Source organism: Callorhinus ursinus, unplaced genomic scaffold (assembly GCF_003265705.2).
Source record: "Callorhinus ursinus isolate GAN/ISIS: 27379988/994484 unplaced genomic scaffold, GSC_fseal_2.0 scaffold14, whole genome shotgun sequence".
In the NCBI taxonomy this organism is placed as follows: Eukaryota; Metazoa; Chordata; class Mammalia; order Carnivora; family Otariidae; genus Callorhinus; species Callorhinus ursinus.
In genome coordinates, this window is record NW_027397076.1 from 28,939,014 (window position 1) to 28,961,941 (window position 22,928).

Genomic DNA, 22,928 nt, shown 5'->3' on the forward strand with positions numbered 1-22,928 from the left:
TCTTAGAGGTACTCCTTGCTAGAGAAGAATCTCATGCTTGTAGAAGAAGGGAAGAAGTTAACCCAGGTTTGTTGAGAACTTTCAGTACAAAGCTTCAGAAAAATTTATGGAGATCCTGGATGGATTCTTCTATCGACATGAAGCACACCAGTGTTTGTGGGGTAAGGAAAAGACAAGCATGCTACTATGAAGCTTTTGACAGAAGCCTTCCCTTCTGCCTACTCTGGAGCAGAAAGCACCAATTCCTGCCTGCTCTTGCAGGAACTGTCTGGATTCAGACTTCTCTGGCTGTAATTCTAATACGTCAATATTTGCTATAAAAATATGAGCATCTGACCTGTTAAACTCCTCCTAATAAATCAACACTCAGGCAGACTGTCCGTATGTCTAAATGTTGGTTTAGTTCAAATGTAGCTACTCATTCCCCTTTCAGAGCCATGATTTATTCTACACACACACACACGAGGAAGTAAGATAGTGATGGTGTTAATGATGCTTAAACTATCAACCAACCCCATCTCCTTGTTAATGATCTGACCACCTTAAAACTAAATTCCTATCCATAGCCCACATTCCATAAACCAGTCTGCTTGAGTTCCAGGAAAGGCCTTGTCACATTGGCTTGCACTCTTTGAAATCTGATTTTGGCATGACAGCACTGCCAAGGTGATGTGCACCTCCAATCCATCCGACCCCAGATTTCAGTGCTTGTGTGTGTGAGTGTGCATCCACATGTTCATCATGATTTCCAAACTTAACCCCTTCAGTAGAATCACAGGAGAGGAAAAAAAGCAAATTGCTGTAGAATGAATGTTTGTGCCCCCCCACCGCCCAGTTCCTATGTTGAAACCTAATCTCCAATGTCATATTAGGAGGTGGGATCTTTTGGAGATGATTAAGTCGTGAGGGCAGAATCCTCATGCATGCTCAGTCAGTTAAGCACCCAACTCTTGATTTTGGCTCAGGTCATAATCTCAGGATTGTGAGATCAAGCCCTGTATCAGGTTCTGTGCTGGGTGTGGCATATGCTTAGGATTCTCTCCTCCTCTCCTGCCATTTCTCACCCCTCCCTCTCTGAAAAAAAATTATTTAAAATTTTTAAAAAATAAAAGATTCCAGAAAACGCTCTCATCCCTTCCATCATGCAAAGACACAAGGAGAAGACAGCCAGCCAGCTATGAACCAAGACATGGACCCTAAACAGACTGGGAATCTGCTGACACCGTGACCTTGGACTTCCCAGCCTCCAGGACTATAAGTAATGAACTTTTTTTAATAAGGAATCCAATCTGCAGTGTTCTGTTATAGCAGCCCAAACGGACTAAGAGACAGTTACTGCTCCAAATCCATTTTGTGTAATTACGACCATGACTGCAGCCTCTATCCCTGGGAGGTTTGGAGATACATGCCACTTGAAGAGAGCCTGTCAACGCCTCCTGACAGAGCTCCATGTCAGCTTTGCCAACCTTGTGGTGCTTAGTTCCCATTTCTTGAATTTTTCCTTTTTTTTTCCTAACCCATGTAATTTCCTCCTTTTTTCTGTACTACAATTATCTTTACTACATTCTAATCCTTCCAAAATGGCTTTGTTTTAGATGTCACTTGTCATCTTTAGATCTGCTAACTGGCTTTTCACTGTCCTCCAACCCCTTGGCAGCCTGTCCATACAACTCGGACCTTTCTCTACCCAATCTGCACATTCATGTTACCCAGTCTTTGGGCTTTGCTTCTCATTTTTCTTTGCATGTGAGATTATTTATTTCTATTCTCCCTAAAACCTTTGCTCTTGTTTTGTATTTTCTAGAAAAAAAAAATGTTACCTCTAATCTCATTTTCAGCTCTTCACATATCTCCTATTTTCTTTCATGATTAATTTATGTTAATGCTGAGATTTATTACAGTTTTCTCTAGCCAAGTCACCAGGGAGCTTGTGTGATATAAAGGTAATCAATTAATAATTACAGATTGCTAAAAATGTTTTCCAGTCTCTGCAATTCAAATGAACTTATAAATGGAGAATTATTTAAAAAAGGAAAAGAGAAGTAAGAGGGAAAAGGCTTTATCACCTGACACCTGTTGCAGACAAATAATGAAATAGACTTCTCATCACCCCAAATTCCATCAAGGTGGAACTCTACTGTAATTCAGATTTCTTTAAATCAACAAAATATCCCTTTGAAAACAAAGTAATAGATTTTAGAACATAGATCATAGAACTAGAGAATTAAAATTGTTCTCCCACAGGAAAGTTAGATTAAAAGCATATAGCATACACTAAACCAGAAATGAAGCATCCTGGATGAGCTGAAGTTATTTTCATCACACTCTGAATAGTTAGCCTTGCCAGAAATATGCCATTAAAAAACAAAACTGTGGAGCCCTCAGACAAGTTATGTTAATTAATGTGTCATTTGCAAGTTATGTAAATACCTCATTAAAAACTGTAAAGTATTAAACAATTACTTGTCAAATTTTAATAATGAATACAATATTGTAGAATCTCATTTAATTCATTCTGTCCATCAGACCCACAGATTCCTAATTAGGTATTTATTATAATGTGTATATGAGTAATCATGGCAGGCTTTCTAGCCAATATTAACTAAGTCCTGATTTTCATTTCACCAATTTCATTTTAATTTAATATTTGGTCTCTTTACCTAAAGAAAATAAACACTGGCAAAAGTTCTTAACCTCTTTCTGGTGGGGTGGTGGGAGTGTCCAAAAGGCATAGACTCTCCTCCCAGAGAGGCATATGGGAACCTGTGCGTGTATACATCATCCATACATCCACACGAAGAATTTCAGCTATAATTTCAGGGATTCCTCAGAGCTCCTAATTATTCATGGCCAGGGTAAGACCCCAGGGACACAGTATGACCTCAATAACACTGGGACTATTCTGTTAAAATTTCTAAACAGCCTTCCACACAATACATGAAGAAATCCTTCTAAGATTTTAAATGGCAACATACAAATGTGAGAAATACCCAGAAACCATATGCACTTCCATTTTTAGAAGACAGAAAAGAACACTTTTTATTAAAAAAAAAAAAAAAAACAAGAACACATACCTTCACTATCCAATAAAATCACTACTAGCCATGTAGAGATACTGAGCACTAGAAATTCAACTAGTCTAAATGGAGATGTACGTTGTTAAATGACCAGATTTTTAAAACATATTACCAAAAAATATATAAAGTAGTTCACTAATTTTCATTTGATTACCTGATGAAATGATATTTTGGAAATATTGGTTAAAGTAAATTATATGGCTAAAACTGTTTCCTCTGTTTCTTTTTGCTTTCAAGATGTACCTACTAGAAAAAAAAATTTTTTTAAGATTTTATTTATTTGACACAGAGAGAGAGCACGAGAGAGCATGAGCAAGCACAAGTGGGGTTGGGGGGAAGAGCAGAGGCAGAGGGAGAAGCAGGCTTCCCACTGAGCAGGGAGCCCAATGCGGGGCTCAATCCCAGGACCCTGGGATCCTGACCTGAACCAAATGCAGACACTTAAGCGACTGAGCCACCCAGGTGCCCCAGTACTAGAAAATTTTAAATTAGATACGAAGCTTGTATTCTATTTCTCCTGAACGTACTGGTCTAGATCATGTAAATCAATAGTTATTCATTATACACCTAATCCTGCAGGACTGGATTATCACCATCTTTCACCTACAGGCCGTACATACCTGACTGTGCATTTCTGATATATGGATGTGAAAAACCGCTATTACTCACTGCCTTATCTCCTTCCTCCTCCATCACTACCATTAATGCTGCCCCTTCTGCTTCTCTGATCTAGGTCATCTTCTCTTCCATCACTGCGCCTGCCACTACTGTCCACCACTAGAAGACTAGAATATTCCTACTCCCATGGCCCCTTCAATCCTGGGCATATGGACTTTTAAAACACTGTTGGACTTAGTACTCATCCTCTCATTCCCTCGCTTATTTCCTCTCAGCATGACACAGTTTGTGTTATTCAGCACTGGCCTCAGAAAAGCTGGTAATTCCTGAGATTTTCTATGATCCCTGCCCTGAAGAGGTTCATCACCATGTATGAGGTAAGACATTCAAATATAAAATACTAAAAACCAAATTTCAAAGAAGAATGCAATCGAATGGTGACATTTGTGGGATGGACCATAACTATAGATCATAATGATTTCCTTTAAAAAAAATAGTATAAATTATTGCCTTTCAAGTTTTCCATCTTAAATGTCACTGCTGGAACCAGAGTCAACAAGGTTATCTCTATATTGCTCCAAAGCATTTGACTAAAATGTGAAAAAAAAAAAACAACAACAGGAAAGTATTGATTTACAAAAAAACAAAAGAAAAACATTTGATTGACTTTAGCATTTTGATGACTAAAAGCAAGGACTTGAGTATCATCTCAGATATTGTAAAATCACATACAAACTCAAGATTTTATTTGCTAGCAAGCAAATGCATGCAGTATTTATATATGAAGAATTCAGGTCCCTGAGAACTTAAAAGAATTCTGAGGAAACTTCAAAGCAGAAAACTGGAAATTTTTTATTTGTTATTTAGAAGGATGCAAGCCAGAATTTCCACTGCTATGGACCTAAGTAGATGAAATATAATTTTCCCAGTATTTTGTTTGGTGTATCTTAAAGTTGGTCAACTTATGTCAGTTCACAAACTTTTGTCAGTAACGTGTACTGATCACCCACTATGTGATTTTTTTTTTTAGATAATGATTTTTCAACCACCTTGTTTACAATTCAAAGGACAGCATTTAACAAGGAGGTATGTCTGCCTGTTATAACCGATTTTTAATCTTGGTCAAACAAGTGTGTTCCGTGTAACAGGGCAAAGTTCACAATCTCTCCAAGCCTTCAATCTCCATCCTTTCTGAAAAATCCATAGCATTCTGAATGCAATTCACTTTCCAGCTTAACCTTGGCCTTTGCCCATAATTATAAAAGGCCTGCCATAATAGCAGTAATTCGGTTTATTCCTGTTCATGTGGCAGGGCAATCGATACTGCTGCAGCATTTCACACATCATCTCCTATTTTCACTATATTCATTTTGAAGTAACTGCAAGAGTCTGCATAGGATCTACATCTGTGTACTCAGGAATGAAAGAGCAGTTGTCAAGAGACACATACTCATACTGAAGGAATTGAAATAAAAGCAACAACAAAAAACTCTTGACACTGGAAGATAAATAAAAACATGACAGAGAAACATAAAAGTACATAATAAGTTACTCCATTTTCGAAGCCTATAAATGTGAAATTTGTATAGCAACAATATCCTATCTGTACATATTAAAAATTTGTTGAACAAGAAAATGTGAGTACCATATTACTTGTTACTATACACATGAATTCTCTATTTTTCTATACTCTGTGTGTTCTATATTTTAACTCCTGTATTTTTTATATATCAGAATATGCCTGAAAGCATGTTTGCTGTGTTGTATACAAATTAAATCTAGAATGGACATACTAAAAAGCGTTTCAAGTAGCCACACTCAACAAACAAGATTTTATCTATGTTATACCTACATGACACACAGGTATTCAGTAATTTTTTGTTGAGTCAATGGAAGAATGAATGAATTATAAATGCCAAAGTACGGAACCCTGGATTTTTCTTCAATTAGTGTTTATTGAAAACTATGAATTAATTGTGCTACAGATTCTCACTGGTTCCTTTCCCCCTAGACAATGGGATGAAAAAATATCCCAAAATATACTCTTAATTGAAGATCGATGGGTAAGAAAAGGGAGGTGGAAGCTGGGAGGGTGGAAAATTCATCAAGTCAATTTGGTAATACCTGTTTCCTGTAGAAATGATTGGCTCACTGGCAAATCAGCTTTGGGTCTGTTGTTTCATATTTTTAATTTAATGATTTGGAAGGAAAACAAATCTAGCATATGATACCTTCTAGGTATATGACAAACACCAGTGAGGTCACAGAAATAGAAAAATATAGTCTAGTATCAGTAAGAAACAGATTCTCCCTCAAGTGAATTGTGGTTGAGGGGAATCCAAGACAAAGTGACTGAGATAGCACAAATACACACACACACACACACACTCAAGGCAAGAAGAGTAAAATTATAAATATGTATATAGTCAGGTAATAAATCTTTTTTCTAAAAGATTTACTAAGGTATTCTCAATTTCATTTAATCTACTGTGGTATTACAAAATTAAGAATATGTCTACAAATACCTAAGTGAGAAAAGAAGAACAATAATTTTGAAGAGTATATGTATTCATAGCTGACCCAGTTGAATTTCTTTCCCAAATGTAGCTAAAGAAATATGTGACAACCCTTTGTAAGCTTTTCTTTTTCTTCAGATATATCCGTAACAAAATGAAACCATTATTTCCCAGAGCTTCTTGGGTTCTCTGCACTAGTAAAAAAAAAAAAAAAAAAAAAAAAACAATTACTGTTTAATGCAGTGGCCTCAAATTATTTCCCTAGTGCTTATTCATTCAAGGAAAATGTGTTCTTGTGACCCTTGCCTTTAGAAATTAAAATGAATAATTGGAGAAATTATTATATAATTGAAAGCCACAGAATAGGTATTGGCAGTTTAGCACTGATAATTTCACCTGTCATTTGCACCTCACAAACTTTCTGATGACCATTATGATCAAGTGAATTAAGTAACAAAAATACAGGGTTTCTTAAGATGCTTAATAATGACACTAAGAAGTTTCTCGTACAGAAGACAGAATTCACCAGGGAATAATTTGAGTATGAGGAACTAATGGCTGAATTTCTGGGTTTGCCCTTGCTATAGTGAAAGTTTTCACAGGGAAATGGGCCTAAATTTCTTCATTTTTATTTAGTTTTCAGTGGGAGGAAAACCACATAAAAAGTTTTACCAGGATGGCTTTAGGCTTTCACTGGACATTAATCAAGAATGAGGATCTGTGAGAATCTGCCTATTTTTTTGTTGTGGGACAAATAAAAATACTGGCAACCACATATCATGCTTATGTTTTACCTCTTCACTGAGGATTACTCTTCACATTTTTCTTGCTCTAGTTATTATGTATTAAAGTATTACTACCCTCCTCTGAAGAAAGCCAAGATTAAGCACTGGCTCACCAAGACCATTGCTTACAGTCAGATAGATTAACAAATTAATATTCATCATAGAGTGTGAAGAAAGCAGAAGGGATAGGGACCATTCTTGGCCATGGACAGGTGGCAGAATAGAAGAAGGTACGGTCCACAAAATTCAGCCTGGGGCTGGCCTCAGTGGATTTCCCCTGTGTGGTTCTAATGCCCTTTCACCAAGCGCTACAGTCAGAAGCAGAGCTGTAGCCTGAAGGACTTGTCAGAATCTTGTCAAGAATCTAACTATGAAGGATGTTTCTTTCTAGGTTAATAAAGATGAGAAACAACTTATTAGGATCACATATGTATTAGGGAAATCATTTTCACTGAATCAGTAAATCCTAGCTACAATCCTATAAAGTAGATACTATTTTTATCCTTATTTAAATTAGAAAACAGCCTTAGAGAGGTTAAGTTACCTGATTAAAACCACATACACTTTGCTAGGGTGAGCGTTGTGAATTGTGTAAAACTGATGAATCACAGACCTATACCTCTGAAACAAATAATACATATGTTAAAAAAAAAAAAGATAGTAGGAAGGGAAAAATGAAGGGGGGGAATCAGAGGGGGAGATGAACCATGAGAGACTATGGACTCCAAGAAACAAACTGAGGGTTCCACAGGGGAGGGGGGTGGGGGATGGGTTAGCCCAGTGATGGGTATTAAGGAGGGCACGTACTGAATGGAGCACTGGGTGTTATACGCAAACAATGAATCACGGAACACTACATCAAAAACTAATGATATAATGTATGGTGACTAACATAACATAAAATAAAATTAATAAAAAAAAACCACATACACTTTAAGTGGCATGAGCATCCAGAAAGATCTTTCTTATTCTTTAGATACATAAAAAACCATCAGAAGTTAAAATTATACCAGTAAAATAATAGCTGAGAAGGTTTAGGAAGGCAGCCTGAGGACTGAGAATCCTATATGTGACCAAATTATTCTTTTTACATTCTCCCAACATTCCCAGATTAACAAGCAGTCATCGGGGTAGATTTGGTCCTTGCTCAAAGCAGTCTTCTCATTCAATAAAGCGAATAAAACGCATTACCTGGCATTATCAACATCCACTCTTAAGGATTTGGTAGATTGTGTCAAATTCAAATTTCTCAGGAATGTAAAGAAATCTAGACGTAGTATAGTATAGTATTTCAGCAGGAATGCAAAAGAAAGAGAGTTAGCTGGAATGAATGACGGTGGGAACGGTGTCAGGACAGAACAGCACTTGTTATAAGGACACTTTTGGAAAAGGAGGTACAGGGATTTCATAATAATTATTATAATAATACAGCAATGACAGCAGCAACAACTACTACTACACATTTATAGGGTACTTACCATGTGCCAGGCATTGTTCTGACAGATTTAAGTGAATTGACTCATTTAATTCTCACAACAACTCTATAGGTAGGTATCAGTATCAGCCCCATTTCCTAAGTGAGACACGAAGTCACAGAGCCTGCAAGTTGGTGGAGCAGAGATTAATTCTCAGGCAGCCTGAATTCCCAGCATGTGCTCCAAATTACAAAGACCAGGCCCTGTGGAGCAGCCCCTTAGTCATAGGTGCTATTTCCAGGACAGAACACAGAGGCCTTGGACGCCTGGGTGGCTCAGTTGGTTAAGCAAATGCCTTCGGCTCAGGTCATGATCCTGGAGTCCCGGGATCGAGTCCCACATCAGGCTCCCTGCTCGGTGGGGAGTCTGCTTCTCCCTCTGACCCTCTTCCCTCTCATGCTCGCTATCTCTCATTCTCTCTCAAATAAATAAAAAAAATCTTTAAAAAAAAAAAAAGAACACAGAGGCCTAATCCTTATTACCTATTCCCTCTGTCACCTATCATAAGCTGTTTGAAGAAACCAAATGAACCTCTTAAATTTCCAGAGAATGAGTCAATCCCTATGTTACTGAAGGTTTCTAATGATAACCATTTCAATTATTACCTGTGCAAAACCATATAGAAGTACAGTGTCTCAAAGTGTGCCTATCAAGAGGAAGGGGCATACTTCAAAAGAAGATAACCTAAGATGGAGGAAAACAAAATAAAAATTAGGAATATGACTAGTGTTTCCACCTTGCATTTTAAGGAATCCTTCCCTCCAACTAACTCTAAAATCACTTTTTATGTACAGTATCTTTCAAAATTTGAGGGCCAGAAATAAAGGAATAAGTATAAAGGAGTCCATACTCAAGTACAGAATTCGCCTTAATGAGACAGCACTTTTACAAATGTTGAAATCAAATCCAAATTAATTTTAAAGTGCATGGGTAGTATGATGTTTGAATGTTTTGAGCTGTATCCTTAACCTCATCTTCGAAGTTTTTAGAAAACTAAAATAAGAGTGAATCTAGATGCAGCTAACTCCAGGAAAAAAATAGAAGAAAACTAATAAAATTACTAAGACAGAATTTAGAACTCTTATCACTCAAAGCCACCATCTGAAAAGCATAATGAAGCATTCACATTTCTCTCAGAAGGCTTTAATCATTTTAACTTCATTATGTTTAACACTTTTCTAACTCAAATCACAGCTATGAATCTTGTCACTGATCCTGGCTCAATATTCTCCCAGTAGTTCACTGCTAGTCAGGTTTGCACCTGCTTTCTGATTGCCTGCACCCATTTCCAAGTTGAAATCAATGAAACCCATTAGCATGTTCTCTACCCGGCACTTCAATTTTAGATAGAGATGTATTATTAATGTAATCATCCCAGCAAGCCTGGTTTAGCACAGAAGTAAAATTGAAGGGTTCACGATAGAGAACGTTAATAAGAATACTTATTAAGTTGTATTGAAATCTAAATAATTGAATGCATATTTGATACAAATTTTAAATTGAAATGGATCACACCAAAGTAGAGGGTTATCACTGGAGAACAGAGATCCTTTATACCTTCAAAAGATGAAGCATGATTACAACCATGTACCACTGCATTCATGATATATAACAACAATCATTTATTTCCACATCTAAAGATAACGGCTCCTTCTTTTATGTTTTCACTATGCTGAGCATCTTCTATGAATAAAGCAATCCTTCTTCTCCGAGTCTGGTAAAGACAGTGTAGAATTGATGTATTTCTACCTCAAAGAAGTTTGAATCACTAGATGCCAGGCACCAATTTTACTTGTTAAAATGTAAAGATACTAAAGAGAAAAATATCAGCAAAGGTACTGATGAACTCACCCATTGCCAAAAAAAAAAAAAGGAGAATGTTAATGTAAAAATTAACAGTTAGAAGATACTTGGTTAGTTTGTTATTCAATTTTTCTCACCAAGAACCTTCTACTATTTGAAGATTAATGTTCACTTTCCTTAGAGTTTGCCTTAATAAATATTAATAGGACATTATCATAATTAAAATAAATTTATTAATTTCCAACATGCATCTTGTTTCAGCAATTCACTTTTATTCTAGGCACTTACAATCTAAAACAGCCACCAAAGCAGATATCATAAAAGAGTAGCAAGAGAAAGGTATTAAAAGTGGTTTATGAACATGCCAGAGTGAAGAGCAAAGTCTTGGGAAAAACGTTTGTAAGTTATATTCTAAGGAAAATGCAATCAGAGTCATTTTACTGAAATTTGAGAAACATGCATATCTTCTGATTGCACTGACAAATTGAGGCTAGAGATTAATGGTTTTATGCAGCAATCCACTGCACATATATAAAGCACCTGCTTTATATTAGAATTGTGCACTTCTCCACTCATAAAGTTATGGCAACTCCTCCCAATAAGCCTCATGTTTTTGGTTTTTTTCAGTCATCTGCCTGTATTTCCTCTCCTATACAAACCATCAGTCCCCAGAGAGTATATTTGAGAGGTACCCAATGGGAAAAATACTTGGAAGATTGTTACAATAGTTCACGTAAAAAAGAGAGGAGTGCTCAAACCAGGTTAGATGCAGTGAGGATTAAAAGGATACATTTGAAATGTAATTATGAGATCTAATTGACTAAGATTTGTGATTGATTTGTTATGGGCATGAGCAAGAAGGTGGAATCAAGTATGATATGAAGTCTCTAGTTTGGACAAATTACTAAGCAGTGCATTTCTCCAACTGACATAAAGAAAACAGGAGCATTTGACTAAGAAGGTGATGGGCTCAGTCTGAGTCCTCTTAAGATGCCCAGAAGGATTTCCAGCAGGACTTTCATGCTTGAAATTCCAGTGAGGGGTCTGGACTGGAGACAGAGATTTGGCAGCCATCAGCATCTTCTTGTGCTCTCAAATAGAAATATGATGCATTTCACATGTGAAAGTTAAAATTTTCTACTAGCTACACTTTTTAAAGTTATAACATACTGATAACAAATAAAGTTATATTTTATTTCACCAACTATCCAAAATATTTTTTCAGCATATGGCACTAGTTATATTTCAACTGCTAAGTAGCCATATGTGACTAGTGGCTACTGTATTGTGCACTGCAGAACGGGGGTGGTTGAAGACTTGGAAATGTGTGTTACATGGAAAGTGTAAACTGAGTAAGCAGGGAGGACTAGAACTGGAGCCCTGGATAATAAGAAAACAGCCTACAACTCAGATGAGGAGGAACTTTCAAAAAACTGCAGTAACCGCAAAAAATATGAACCAAAGCGAAAAGCTTTTCATGGAAAAGAGATTGAATGTAATGTACTAGGAAGTCCAGTTAGGCAAAACCTTAACTGCTGTAGTTACTGATCATTTTAGCAACAACGTTTCAGTAGTATTTGGCAACAGAACTTGGGGCATATTCAGATTTTGTGGGACATAAACATTAACCATTTTAGAGTCCCCTTTGAAAGAAAAATATTATGAATACAAAACTGCACAAGCCCCTTATAAAGGCCTAGGAAAAGGCTCATACAAATGAGGGGTCCTGATGTTGAGGCTTCGGTAGTTTCACAGAGAATCTGCTCTCAAATGGATGCACAGTTTCAGTGGCAGGTAAGAACACGGAAACTTTTTCAAACATATTTTAAGAAATGGAAGAAAAGAAACCGCGTGGCAACCACAGGTATATTCTGGTTAAGATAAAGGTTCAGATAGAGGGCCAAGCGGCATACAAGGCAACATGAGCTGAAAGAGGTGAGGGGGTTCAGCATACAATGCAACACGAGCTGAAAGAGGTGAGGGGGTTCAGCATACAATGCAACACGAGCTAAAAGAGGTGAGGGGATAGGATGCCAGAGAGGCAAGAAGGAAGCTACAAATGTAACCTCATGTCACTGTAAGGCAGTCCATGATCGTACATCTGCAGAATGTACTCGCTACTGGGTATCCAAAACATAAAAGAACTCTACGTGCTAGATCCTCTTTCCAAGTAATTTAGATTATGCAAAAAGTGTCCCAAGTCTAAATGTCTTTAACGTCTAATTCTTTAATATCTCATTTAAAGACTCATTTAAAAAATCACAGATATCTGAGATTCTGTCAGCCTTTACCCCGTGCTCCTCATCACATCTGGCCCATGTAACTTTTCCACCATCCTTTTGCATTTACTTAGTTTTCAGAGTTCATAAAAATAAAATAAGATAAAAGAAAATCTTCATTGCTCCTCCAACAGTAAATACAGGCTTACATCATGTAACTCCGTTGCAATATTTATTCTCAGAATAAAGCCACAGATCATAATTCTGTATAATTTAGAAATCCAGCCAAGTGTAACCATCTACAAATTTCTGAGTAAAGCTTTTGGGGACTCACATGAGAAAATGAATGAAAGATTAAAAATGAAGATTCTTTATAGTTTCAAAAGTAAAGCTTTCATTTAGACTAGGTCCTTTGCCATATGGGGCCACCTGGCTGCTTACATCAAAATCTTATCACCATGACTACTGAGCTCAAACTTTCCATAATGTCTTTGGGATTCTTATGACATCTCCCAAAATAAACTGTTAAAGCTACACTTCCCAAGAAAAGACTCCTATACAAAAACAGAAAAAGCAATTATCAGATTGTCCTTCCATGAACTAGAGGAATAACAAACACAGAGCACAAACATACACTCCAAAGCACAAGCTCCTTCACTTGAATCAGAATGGCCATGGACTGCTGGAAAGTTTCAACAGTATTCAAACACAAATGAGAAGGTAAAAAAAACCCAATACTGCAAAAACACTTCAGAATATATGTAACAATTATATGTAAATCAACCTATTCAGGGTTCAACCACTAGGAAGTAGGAATCATTTTTTTTTTTTTAATGAGGAAAAAGGGGCTCAGAGAAGCAAATAACTTGTCCCAGTTTTAGAACGAGAACAACAGAATAAAAAACCTACTGGCTCGGGGTGCCTGGGTGGCTCAGATGGTTAAGCGTCTGCCTTCGGCTCAGTTCATGATCCCAGAGTCCTGGGATCGAGTCCTGCATCAGGAGCCTGCTTCTCCCTCTGCCTCTCTCTCTCTCTCTCTCTCTCTCATGAATAAATAAATAAAAAGTTAAAAAAAAAAAAACCTACTGGCTCACTCACTCATTCATTCATTCATTCATTTGCCAGTACCATGCCCTGAATTCCAATGAAGAGGATAGATTTGTTTTTACAGGAAGGCTATAACAATGCACATGACTTTACAGCCACTGACACACAGTGATACTTATTGATAGCAAGAGTGATCCTCATCTCCAAAAGTAACCAACTTCCTCATTTTAAGAAAAAGTCAAATGAAAAAAAAAAAAAAGTCAAACGATAGCACATTTATTTTTATCTTAGTCTCCCTCATGTGCATTTTTCAGGTTGCAGGTTTTCTCACTCTCCCTTTTAATACATTCAGGCATTTGGTCTTCAGAATGTTACAGCTCATTAACACAAAATTTCAGAAATCCTAAGAGAATAATTAATGGGATAGGATCCTTAGCTATCTCATATACATTTTTAATTTGACATTCAGTGAACAGTAAAACTATTATAGCCCCACCAATTGTGACATGTAATACCTATGTAAGCTTAACCAAGAAAAACATATCAAAGTCAATGCATTGGGTAAATTATAGTATTCACTCATCAGAGAAGGCCCCAAATCAAAGCAAAATTAATTCCATTATCATGCGCTTTTCAAAGTGAAATTGGAAATTTCAGGCTTAATAACAGTGGAAGCAAGACAAGAGAACAGTCACAAGTAAATAATGTGAACGATATTAATTCTTAACCAAATGCCAAACACATCTGAGAATATTTGGAATGATGGTAATAAAAAAAGGGGGGGAGACATTTTTCTAATCAATTGTACATAAATGCCAATAAAAAGCCCTCTTTCTAGGTCTGTCTCATATTAGTCTATAGCCGCTGGTATCTATTATAATGGTCAAATACCTTACAACTTGCCTTTTTAATCCTCCAAATGGAAGAAACTGCTCCTCCCAAGGAATGTTATTCCTGAGGGGACCAGAAGGGGTGCTGTGGGGCTCTCCCCCCATCTCACCACCCAGCTGCTCTGTGGTTTAAGTGTCATTGAGTTCTGTGATTTAGTATTACCGTGGAATGTTAACCATTTTGAATTCTTTAGTTGTCTCATTCATGGAAAGGAGAATTGACCAAAGGTATATGGGAGCCACAGAGGCCTTCCTGGTAAGAGAAACATGCTTTTCTTGGTTTATTTGCATTTTAATGGTACCCAATATAATAACTTTCCTCATGATGAGAACACGGCTCTTATGTTAACAGAATTTTCTCAAGAGAGCATCTTGACCCTTGCTCTTAACAATTTGGGATAAACATCTACTATAATCTCCATTCTGGGTATCACCTTGTCCTCGACTCTCTCTTCAAAATAGTTCTTTTGTTATATAAAGTAAATGGACCTAAGTCACACTGTTTCCTAGGATTCATTTTCTGAAAGGTACTCAGTTTACTGTGACAAAAATAATTTGTTGAAATACTAAATTTTATGTCTTCCCTTTCATTCCTTATTTTGGAGATTTGGAGTGGCCCATTGAAAGTAATTTTGAGCAGACCTGAGTAGGGAAGGAAGATTTCCTGAGCCTAGAATGGGGACAGAGGTCTGGGGACTGGCACCTTGTTCTCCATTACGGAGGTATCAGGGCCAAGTAGGGAAGTAGGGGAACTGCTGTGTGGGACACAAAAGGAGAGGTCCTAGTTACTATGGCTCCTGGATTCTCAACTTTGCTTAAGATCTCTGGGCCCAAACTGCAGTATTGAATTAACGGAGAGAGAACCAGAAGGAAACAACTCATTTAAAAACGTGGGTATCCCTCGAATCACTACCACTGCACTAATCACCAATGACAAGCGGGCCCACATCATTGTCTTACTGGAGTGCATAAACTTGGAGCTCTGCACAACCGCGAAAGAAGGAAAGCACATGAAATTTTTACATGAGCTTGAATTTCCCACCCTGCCCCTGCATTCCACAAATTGGAATTCTGCTTATTACAGAATATGAAGAAATGCAGTATCTTCACTACCCTTAAGTTTATGGAGGGTGACTCAGGATAGCTAACTACTTTGATATTTTTTGAGAGTCTATCAAATACTTGCCATGTTAAGCTCTCTTACGATCCTAGCTTCACAGATTAGGGTAGTGATTTTATAGTAGGTCAACTGAAAGTGCATTTTTCCCATTTCACAGTATCATTCTTATGGACACTAGGGTGCTATGACTTACCTTTGACACAAATCTGGCAAATGTTTCGACATTGAGATCTGAGGGATTTTCAACACAATATATTACCTTTGGATTGGTTATATATGAAGATCACAGGAAAACCCTTCCTAAAGCTCTTGACTGAACCAAATTTGACTGTGATAACAACTAAAAAGCAGCTTCTAACCAATGAGACTACTACAAGCCCGAAAAGTAAAGGAGCATCTTCTTGTACAAACAACTGATATATGTGAACAGAAAAATTTTGCCAATAGACAAGAAAGGAAACATCTGCTTCACAATATGCCTCAAACAATAAAAATTACCATTTGCACGGTCTACAAAAGGTTAAGAACGTGGACTGTAGAGTCTTTATGAGAAAAAAGAGCCACCTTCAGAGACTCTGTCATTCAGTATAACTCAGAATGGAATTCCGAAACTATCATAGCACATCATACTGCCAAGCATCAACTATTCTTAATTATTCATATAAAAGCAAAGTTCATAAACTGTGTCATGTTCCAGAGAAAAATGCCTCGGGACCTGAAATAGGTAGTTAGCTGCAAAGACTTAACCAGAGCCTAGCTTTGCCACTTACCAGCTGCAGAAGCTTTGCCAAATGTTAAGAACCTTTCTGTACCTCAGTTTCTGCTTCTACAAAATAGGGACAATGACAGTGTCTAAATTTTAAGGTTATTTTGAGGTTGACATAAGAAAATATGTCAGGCACTGTGCTGAGACAGAGTGCCTGGTCCACGGCCCTCAAAATATGTTAAAGAGTGTCGTTGCTAGTGCTATTTATGTTACTCATAAAAAGCTGCAAATGAGAGGTGCCTGGCTCGCTCAGTCGGTGGAGCATGCAACTTGATCTCGGGGTTGTGGGTTCGAGCCCCGTGCTGGGTGTAGAGATTACTTAAAAATAAAATCTTAAAAATAAAAACGCTGCAAATGAAAACTCTAAAGTGGCTCTCTCTTCTGTGTGTCAACAATGCATTCAACAAATATTTTTTAAGGCACTGATGATACAAATACATAGGGAATACAGCACCAACTCAAAAGGCAAGCTCCCTCCTTCTCCTGGATCCTTCATTCTAGTGGTGGAATGGAGAATGATAGACAATAGATACACAAGCAAACAGAGACAGCATTCTGCTAAAACATGTTTTGCTATGTTTTAACATAAAGCTATGTAAAACATAAATCTGAAGTGAAAGAGTGACAGTGAGGGCTGCTTTAGTTTGGGGTGAGGAAAGGAGTCTGAAAAGTAAATATTTGATATCCACACAGCAGAGAGCTACCTGCCTAGAGAAGATCTGGGTCAGCAGCTTCCAGGGAAGAGAATATTAAGTTTAGAGGCCCTAAGGCAGAAAGGAGCCCCAGGGACCTTTGGAAGAGCTTCTCTCCCAGAATTATCTTAACGGGGGAGTAGGCACCAAGAGAAACTGTTTTGTTCATATGCAGCATGAATCTTCAGGGAGAGGTTTCTGCCTCTAGTTGCTGTACTGTGAGCCAAGAGTCTCAGTGGAGAACCTCCATCACTTCACACAGACATTCTGTACTGCAGTGGAGTGTGCAAAATGGGCCACCGTGTTTGTTTACTCTATCCCAAACCTCTGCAGCAATCTCACCTTGCCAATAGTTAGTATGTTGTTTTTCTTCTCATCATGACATGTAGCAGTCATATTTCAGTTCAGGAAATTATTGTTCTGGGACTTTATCCAGCAAATAATGGGGCAGAATCTATTAAGTTTTCCCCAAAGTCAATTGTTGGAGATGGTTGTCAGGAAGATTTCTGAGGTCAAAAGCAGAAGTCAACCTTGGTAAATTATTTGCAGGGTCACTCTATCTGGACACTGTGGTAAAAAAAAAAAAAAAAAAAGCCAAATCAAGGGAGATAGGTTCTACTCTATCTACCCTTTGGCTCTTCTCCTCCCCACTTTCCTGCTCATTTTTAACCAAGTAGATTTAGTCGTCACTCAAGACTATGGACCTGAACACCGGAGAGTCCCCATCATCAAGGAGTCATGATAAGCCACTGATAAACTCTAAAAACTTTCTTTCCAGAATGACTGCCAGGATATAGAACTATTGGATGCATCGTCTCAAGAGTCAGCAGGCACTGTATCTAAATGTGCATCTCGTGAGTCTCAGAAGAAGAAAGCAATATTTTTTTTGACCAAAAACAAAGCAGAATGAACTGGGAATCTTACTGACCATTGACAAAGTGGAATCAATTGGGAGCCCTTACACGTGAATCACATAGAAGAGAGACATCACAACAGGGCATGACATTGCTCCTAAGAGAGAGAGACTGGACATTATATATACTAGAGGGAAATTTTTGTACTTTTCCTTTCCTACAGCTCTTTACTGAAAGAATTTTTAAGGAAGACTAGGCAGAACTGTTTTGCATAAAATAGAGACTGACAGAAGTGCAGGGTTACTAGCCCTTTGTTTAAGATTTTGTGGGGTTTTATTTTTACTGTGTCTCTTTATAGTTTTTCTACCCTGGCTTCCTCCATGTAAGATCATGACACTCATCATATCCTACTGTTATTTTTTATTTTATTTTCTTAAGTAGGCTCCATGCCCAACATGGAGCCCAACCCGGGGTTTTAAGCTCATGACCCTGAGATCAAGACCTGAGCTGAGATCAAGAATCAGACACTTAACCCACTGAGCCACCCAGGCACCCCTCCTATTGTTATTTTTTAATACAGAGGTTCAACCTGCTAAATGGAGTCAAATTTTCAATATTTCATCCCTGTTTCTGACTTTTGTCTTACAATCCACAATCTCAGGATTAGTGTGGTCCTGAAGGTCCAAAAACAGCTTGGGGAAAAATATTAACCGTTATTACATGAAAGATTAAGTCAAAGAGTCACTTCAGCATTGAAAAGGTACTATAAAGCCATGAACCAAATGGAGTTAAAGTCAATGTTTAGAAGCCTGAGTTCTGCAAACAGTCTAGAGGGGGAAATGTAAATATAGGAAATGATTAATTATCAAAGGTCTTCTGATTAAATGGTGTTTTATTTTAATTTACTCCAATTGCATGGAAAGATACATGTTACTGTGTGATTAGAGAGAACCAGACAAAATATCAATTTCATTATGGTTGCTGCATGCTTGTATACAAAGCCAGTTAAATTACATCTTCCAGGGTCCATTTCAAGGCCTTGAAATAACTAAATGCTATTCCAGGGACAAGAGCATCATAAAGCATGAAGAGCTTGACAAACAGAAAGGATCATTTCCTCTCTTTTTTAAGAAAATAACTAAAATAGAGGAACTCAACTGCAGTAGAGTACTAAAAGTGTGCATTTCAACTGAGTTCTTCCAAATATCAAGGTGAACTTATAAAGCCACCTCCTGGTCAAGTATATTTTTGATAGGAGAGTGTTCTGTTGGATCTCAGCCATAGAACCCTCATGCTAACGACAGGCAAATCCTCGCCTGACAATAGTCACATCTAGAGCAAAATAGAGTCATTGCTCACAATCCCTCAAGGACACCCACGTAGTCCCAGGAATGCAGGAGTTAAGAAAGATACTCCTTCCCTCAAGTAAGTAGAAAAAAAAATAATAATGTCCTTGTCTGCATGGATGAAATGGACAATTTTAGATTCAAAACAAAATACACACACACACACACGTACATATGCATCCGTAGTCTTTTAATGCCATTATCTCGGGTGAAAATACAGCCTTAAAATATCAAAAGTACATTAGACATAGTCACTGTCTTGAGAAGATTATATGTAGTGGAGAAAATATATTCATCATATTGATTATTACATCAGAGAAACTACTGTGATGGTGGTTAATTTTAAGTGTCAACTTGACTGGGCCATGAGGTACCCAGATATTTGGTCAAATGCTCTTCTGGGTGTTTCTATGAGGATATTCTTGGGTGAGATTAACATTTAAATGGGAAGACCTTAACAAGAGATTAACATTTTAGTCAGTAAAGCAGATTGCCTTATAACATGGGTGGGCTTCATCCAATCAGTTTAAGGCCTGAACAGACGGTAAACCGACCCTCCTCCAGGTAAGACAATTCTCTAGGTAACTGCCTTCAAACTTCATCTGCAACATTGGTTATTACTGCCTAACAGCCTTTGAATTGGAACACTGGCTCTCCCTGATTCTCCCTCACTATCAGCCCACCCCTGAAGATTTTGGACTTCCCAGCCTCCATAACCACATGAGCCAATTCCTTACACTAAATTTACATATATTTATTTACTTCATATATAATATATTCACATTTATTTTACTTATATTAATCAGTTGTAATAAATCCTAATTATATTGTACATATATATCTTAATATAACCTATTGGTTCTCTTTCTCTGGAGACCCCTAATAAAACTGTGCTCATAATACTAATAGCTAATACTTACTGCATACATACTTAGTGAAAGACACTATTATATACAAAATCTCACTTAATCCTTACCACATTATATTATATCACATTAGTACTATTATTGTCATTTTCCAGTTGGGGAATCTGCGAATCAGAGTTTCAGTATTTTTTCTGTTTCCTCACCTACATGTTGGGGAAAACAATAAAACCTATAGAATAGGGTTGGGAGTGAGTGATAATTAAAAGAATTAATATTTATAAAACTTACAATGGTATCGGACACACAGCATTGTGTGTTTGCTCTTAAAATTAACAGTAGCACTGGTTACAGTATGTTGATCAACATCCCACAGCTATTATGTAGCAAAACTGAATTTTGAGCAGGAGCCCAGTCTCAAAAAGTCCAACTCCTAACTACTCCTCTATGCTACCACTCATTATAGCAAAGGGGACAGGTTGTAGGAAAAGTTCATCAAATGAAATATTTGCAGATCCTTCCCACATGTGACATGAGCAAGATGGGCCATGATTAATTGTGGTGATGGTATAAAAAGCAGCAGCTAATTTCTGAGGTGAACAAGGCCTAGATTATTTAGGGCTTGATAGACCATAACCAGCTTCCTGAATCACACTTGAAAGCAAATTGGCAGCCAGAGCCGAGTGAAGAGCCTTGGTATAATGTGCTCCCTGCGGCTCGCTCACTTAGCACTTTATACCACCAGAGTTTGTTCTACTTGCTTAGTTTAGAAGTCAATAAAACTGTGCACAGAGCTGCTAAGCACACATAAAACACAAAAATGCAACAGTTGAGAAAAAAATAAATCAGAGAAAAACAACATTGCCATTCTTTCTGAATCCTCAGGTTCCAGCCAAGGTCCAGAAAAGATCCCACCAACAAAAATATGCCCTTGGCATCTTCCTGAAGAGTAAGTTTCATGCTGACAAATAAACTCCTTTAAGACAATCATAGTTACACATACTTGGTTGAAACAGCTCCTAGATTTGGTCACTAAATACAGCTGAATAAAGAGCTGCCTGGATACCATGGATAAAAAAACTACAATACCTGAACTTCAACTTTAGCCTCTCCGCCACCCCCTTTTTTTAGGAACTCTTGGGACAGAAAATATGAAAGAATATGGCTTAGAGGGAAATGTATTCAATCATGTGAGCCTTTAATCCTAATATTATGAATCCTAACACAAGAATACTCACCAGGCATACTGCAGTTCTATGATCTCAATTTAGAGCCCTCTAAAATCAAGGAGGAGAAACCTTAAGGCTTGCACCCATCTCTTGGGTACCTCGTGTGCCCAGAGCAGAGATCCCGCGACAAGGGATATTAATAAAAGCATCTGTCCCAAGAGGCGGAAGTATTAACATGACCTTATGATGCAGATCTAAGTTACCCAGATATAACTCTAACCATCAATATATCACATATACTTTTGATGATATATAAGAAAAGCACCTGACAAGACTCAAAGGTAAACTAGCCAATTGCTACAAATAGTTTCAGTGACTGCAAAGTTCAAAGCTTTAGTTCCATTATGACTCAGTCTAATGCTGCTACTTCTCACTGTTTAGAAAGGAAATGTCCTACTTAAGCTGTTACTGTCCTAGTTGTTTTATATGTTCTTATGATTTGGAGTGCGCAAGTTATTAAATTGCCTTGAGCTTTATGGAGTTGTAATGCATCTGATAATCCCTCAGGTTTAAAAGCAATAAGGAGGACACTCAGCCACTTTTGTTTCTTAGCTTGGGGAATCCAAAACCCTCTTCATCAAATGAATTAAGAATACAGAGAATAAAGAGTGACTAAAAATAATGCCAAAGAACCAGTGGATGTCAAACCAACATGGTCAGTTGCCTTAATGTAAGAACTAGGTACCTCTACTTGGTGGAATGGAGATTAATATCTGACCTATGGAGATGTCTCTTGAAAAACAACTGCTAAAAGCATATCATATAGCTAATGAATAAGACATACCATATATATATATTCCTACTAGATAAAACTTTAGATTAACTAGAATCTCAAAGTCAAATATGAAGCTGCTAGAGCTTATTAACGTCTGAAATGGGATCTATGTAAAAGTGCAATTAAATCAAAGCAGAATTTAATGAGAAATCAATAGACATCTATCTCTGCAGTTCTTATGATTTCCAAGACATAAAACAGCTTTGACAATTTCATGGTGCCTGTTTGGAGGCGGGTCCCCTGTTTTTTCTCTCTTTCCTACTGTTCTTCCAGCTGTCAAACTGAATCTACCCATAGGCAGGACATGGCCATACCAGGCAATCTGTGAAAATAAATGGAATGAAAACAACAAGGGCAACATCAAGAAAACTAGATTAAATTCAGTGAAAATGATATTATTTCAAGCTGATTATGGATATTTGGTGATTATTAATAAAATCTTGCAGACATACAGTGAGTTCCTCAGAGCATTTCCTAGGCACACAAGACTACATTCTCCAGGCTTCTTGCATTTATATGGGGTTATGTAACTGAATTCCAGCCAATAAGAACATGGGTAGAAGAGAATTATATCACCGCTACACTTGGCCCCTAAATCTGCCTGCTTGATCCGACATACTCTTGCTCTTCACTCATAAGCCAGCTGGATAGGGGGATGCAGCTGGATTTCCAAGGAGGCTCTAGAGCACAGACAGAAATACGAGAGGAGGATTCTGGATCCCTGAGTCACCACTTGAAGAACAGCCCAGGTGAGCCTCTCAACTTGCAATCACCACTAATTGCCTGTACTAACATAGCTATTAATATTTGAACTGATTTTAAGATTCCCAACTCTGACCAAAATGTAGGGAGA

The 22,928-nt window shown here is 37.5% G+C and overlaps 2 long non-coding RNA genes across 2 annotated transcripts; both read left to right on the top strand.

Annotated features, from left to right (window-relative positions):
* The first annotated feature begins 1,083 nt into the window (after window positions 1-1,083).
* LOC141374164 (uncharacterized) lies at window positions 1,084-4,785 on the top strand. Its single transcript, XR_012380816.1, has 3 exons — window positions 1,084-1,258; window positions 3,811-4,072; window positions 4,726-4,785. It is a non-coding gene; the product is annotated as an uncharacterized lncRNA (long non-coding RNA).
* A 14,794-nt stretch (window positions 4,786-19,579) lies between these two features.
* Window positions 19,580-21,058, top strand: LOC112832226 (uncharacterized). Its single transcript, XR_003210345.1, has 2 exons — window positions 19,580-19,772; window positions 20,957-21,058. It is a non-coding gene; the product is annotated as an uncharacterized lncRNA (long non-coding RNA).
* The last annotated feature ends 1,870 nt before the right edge of the window (window positions 21,059-22,928 follow it).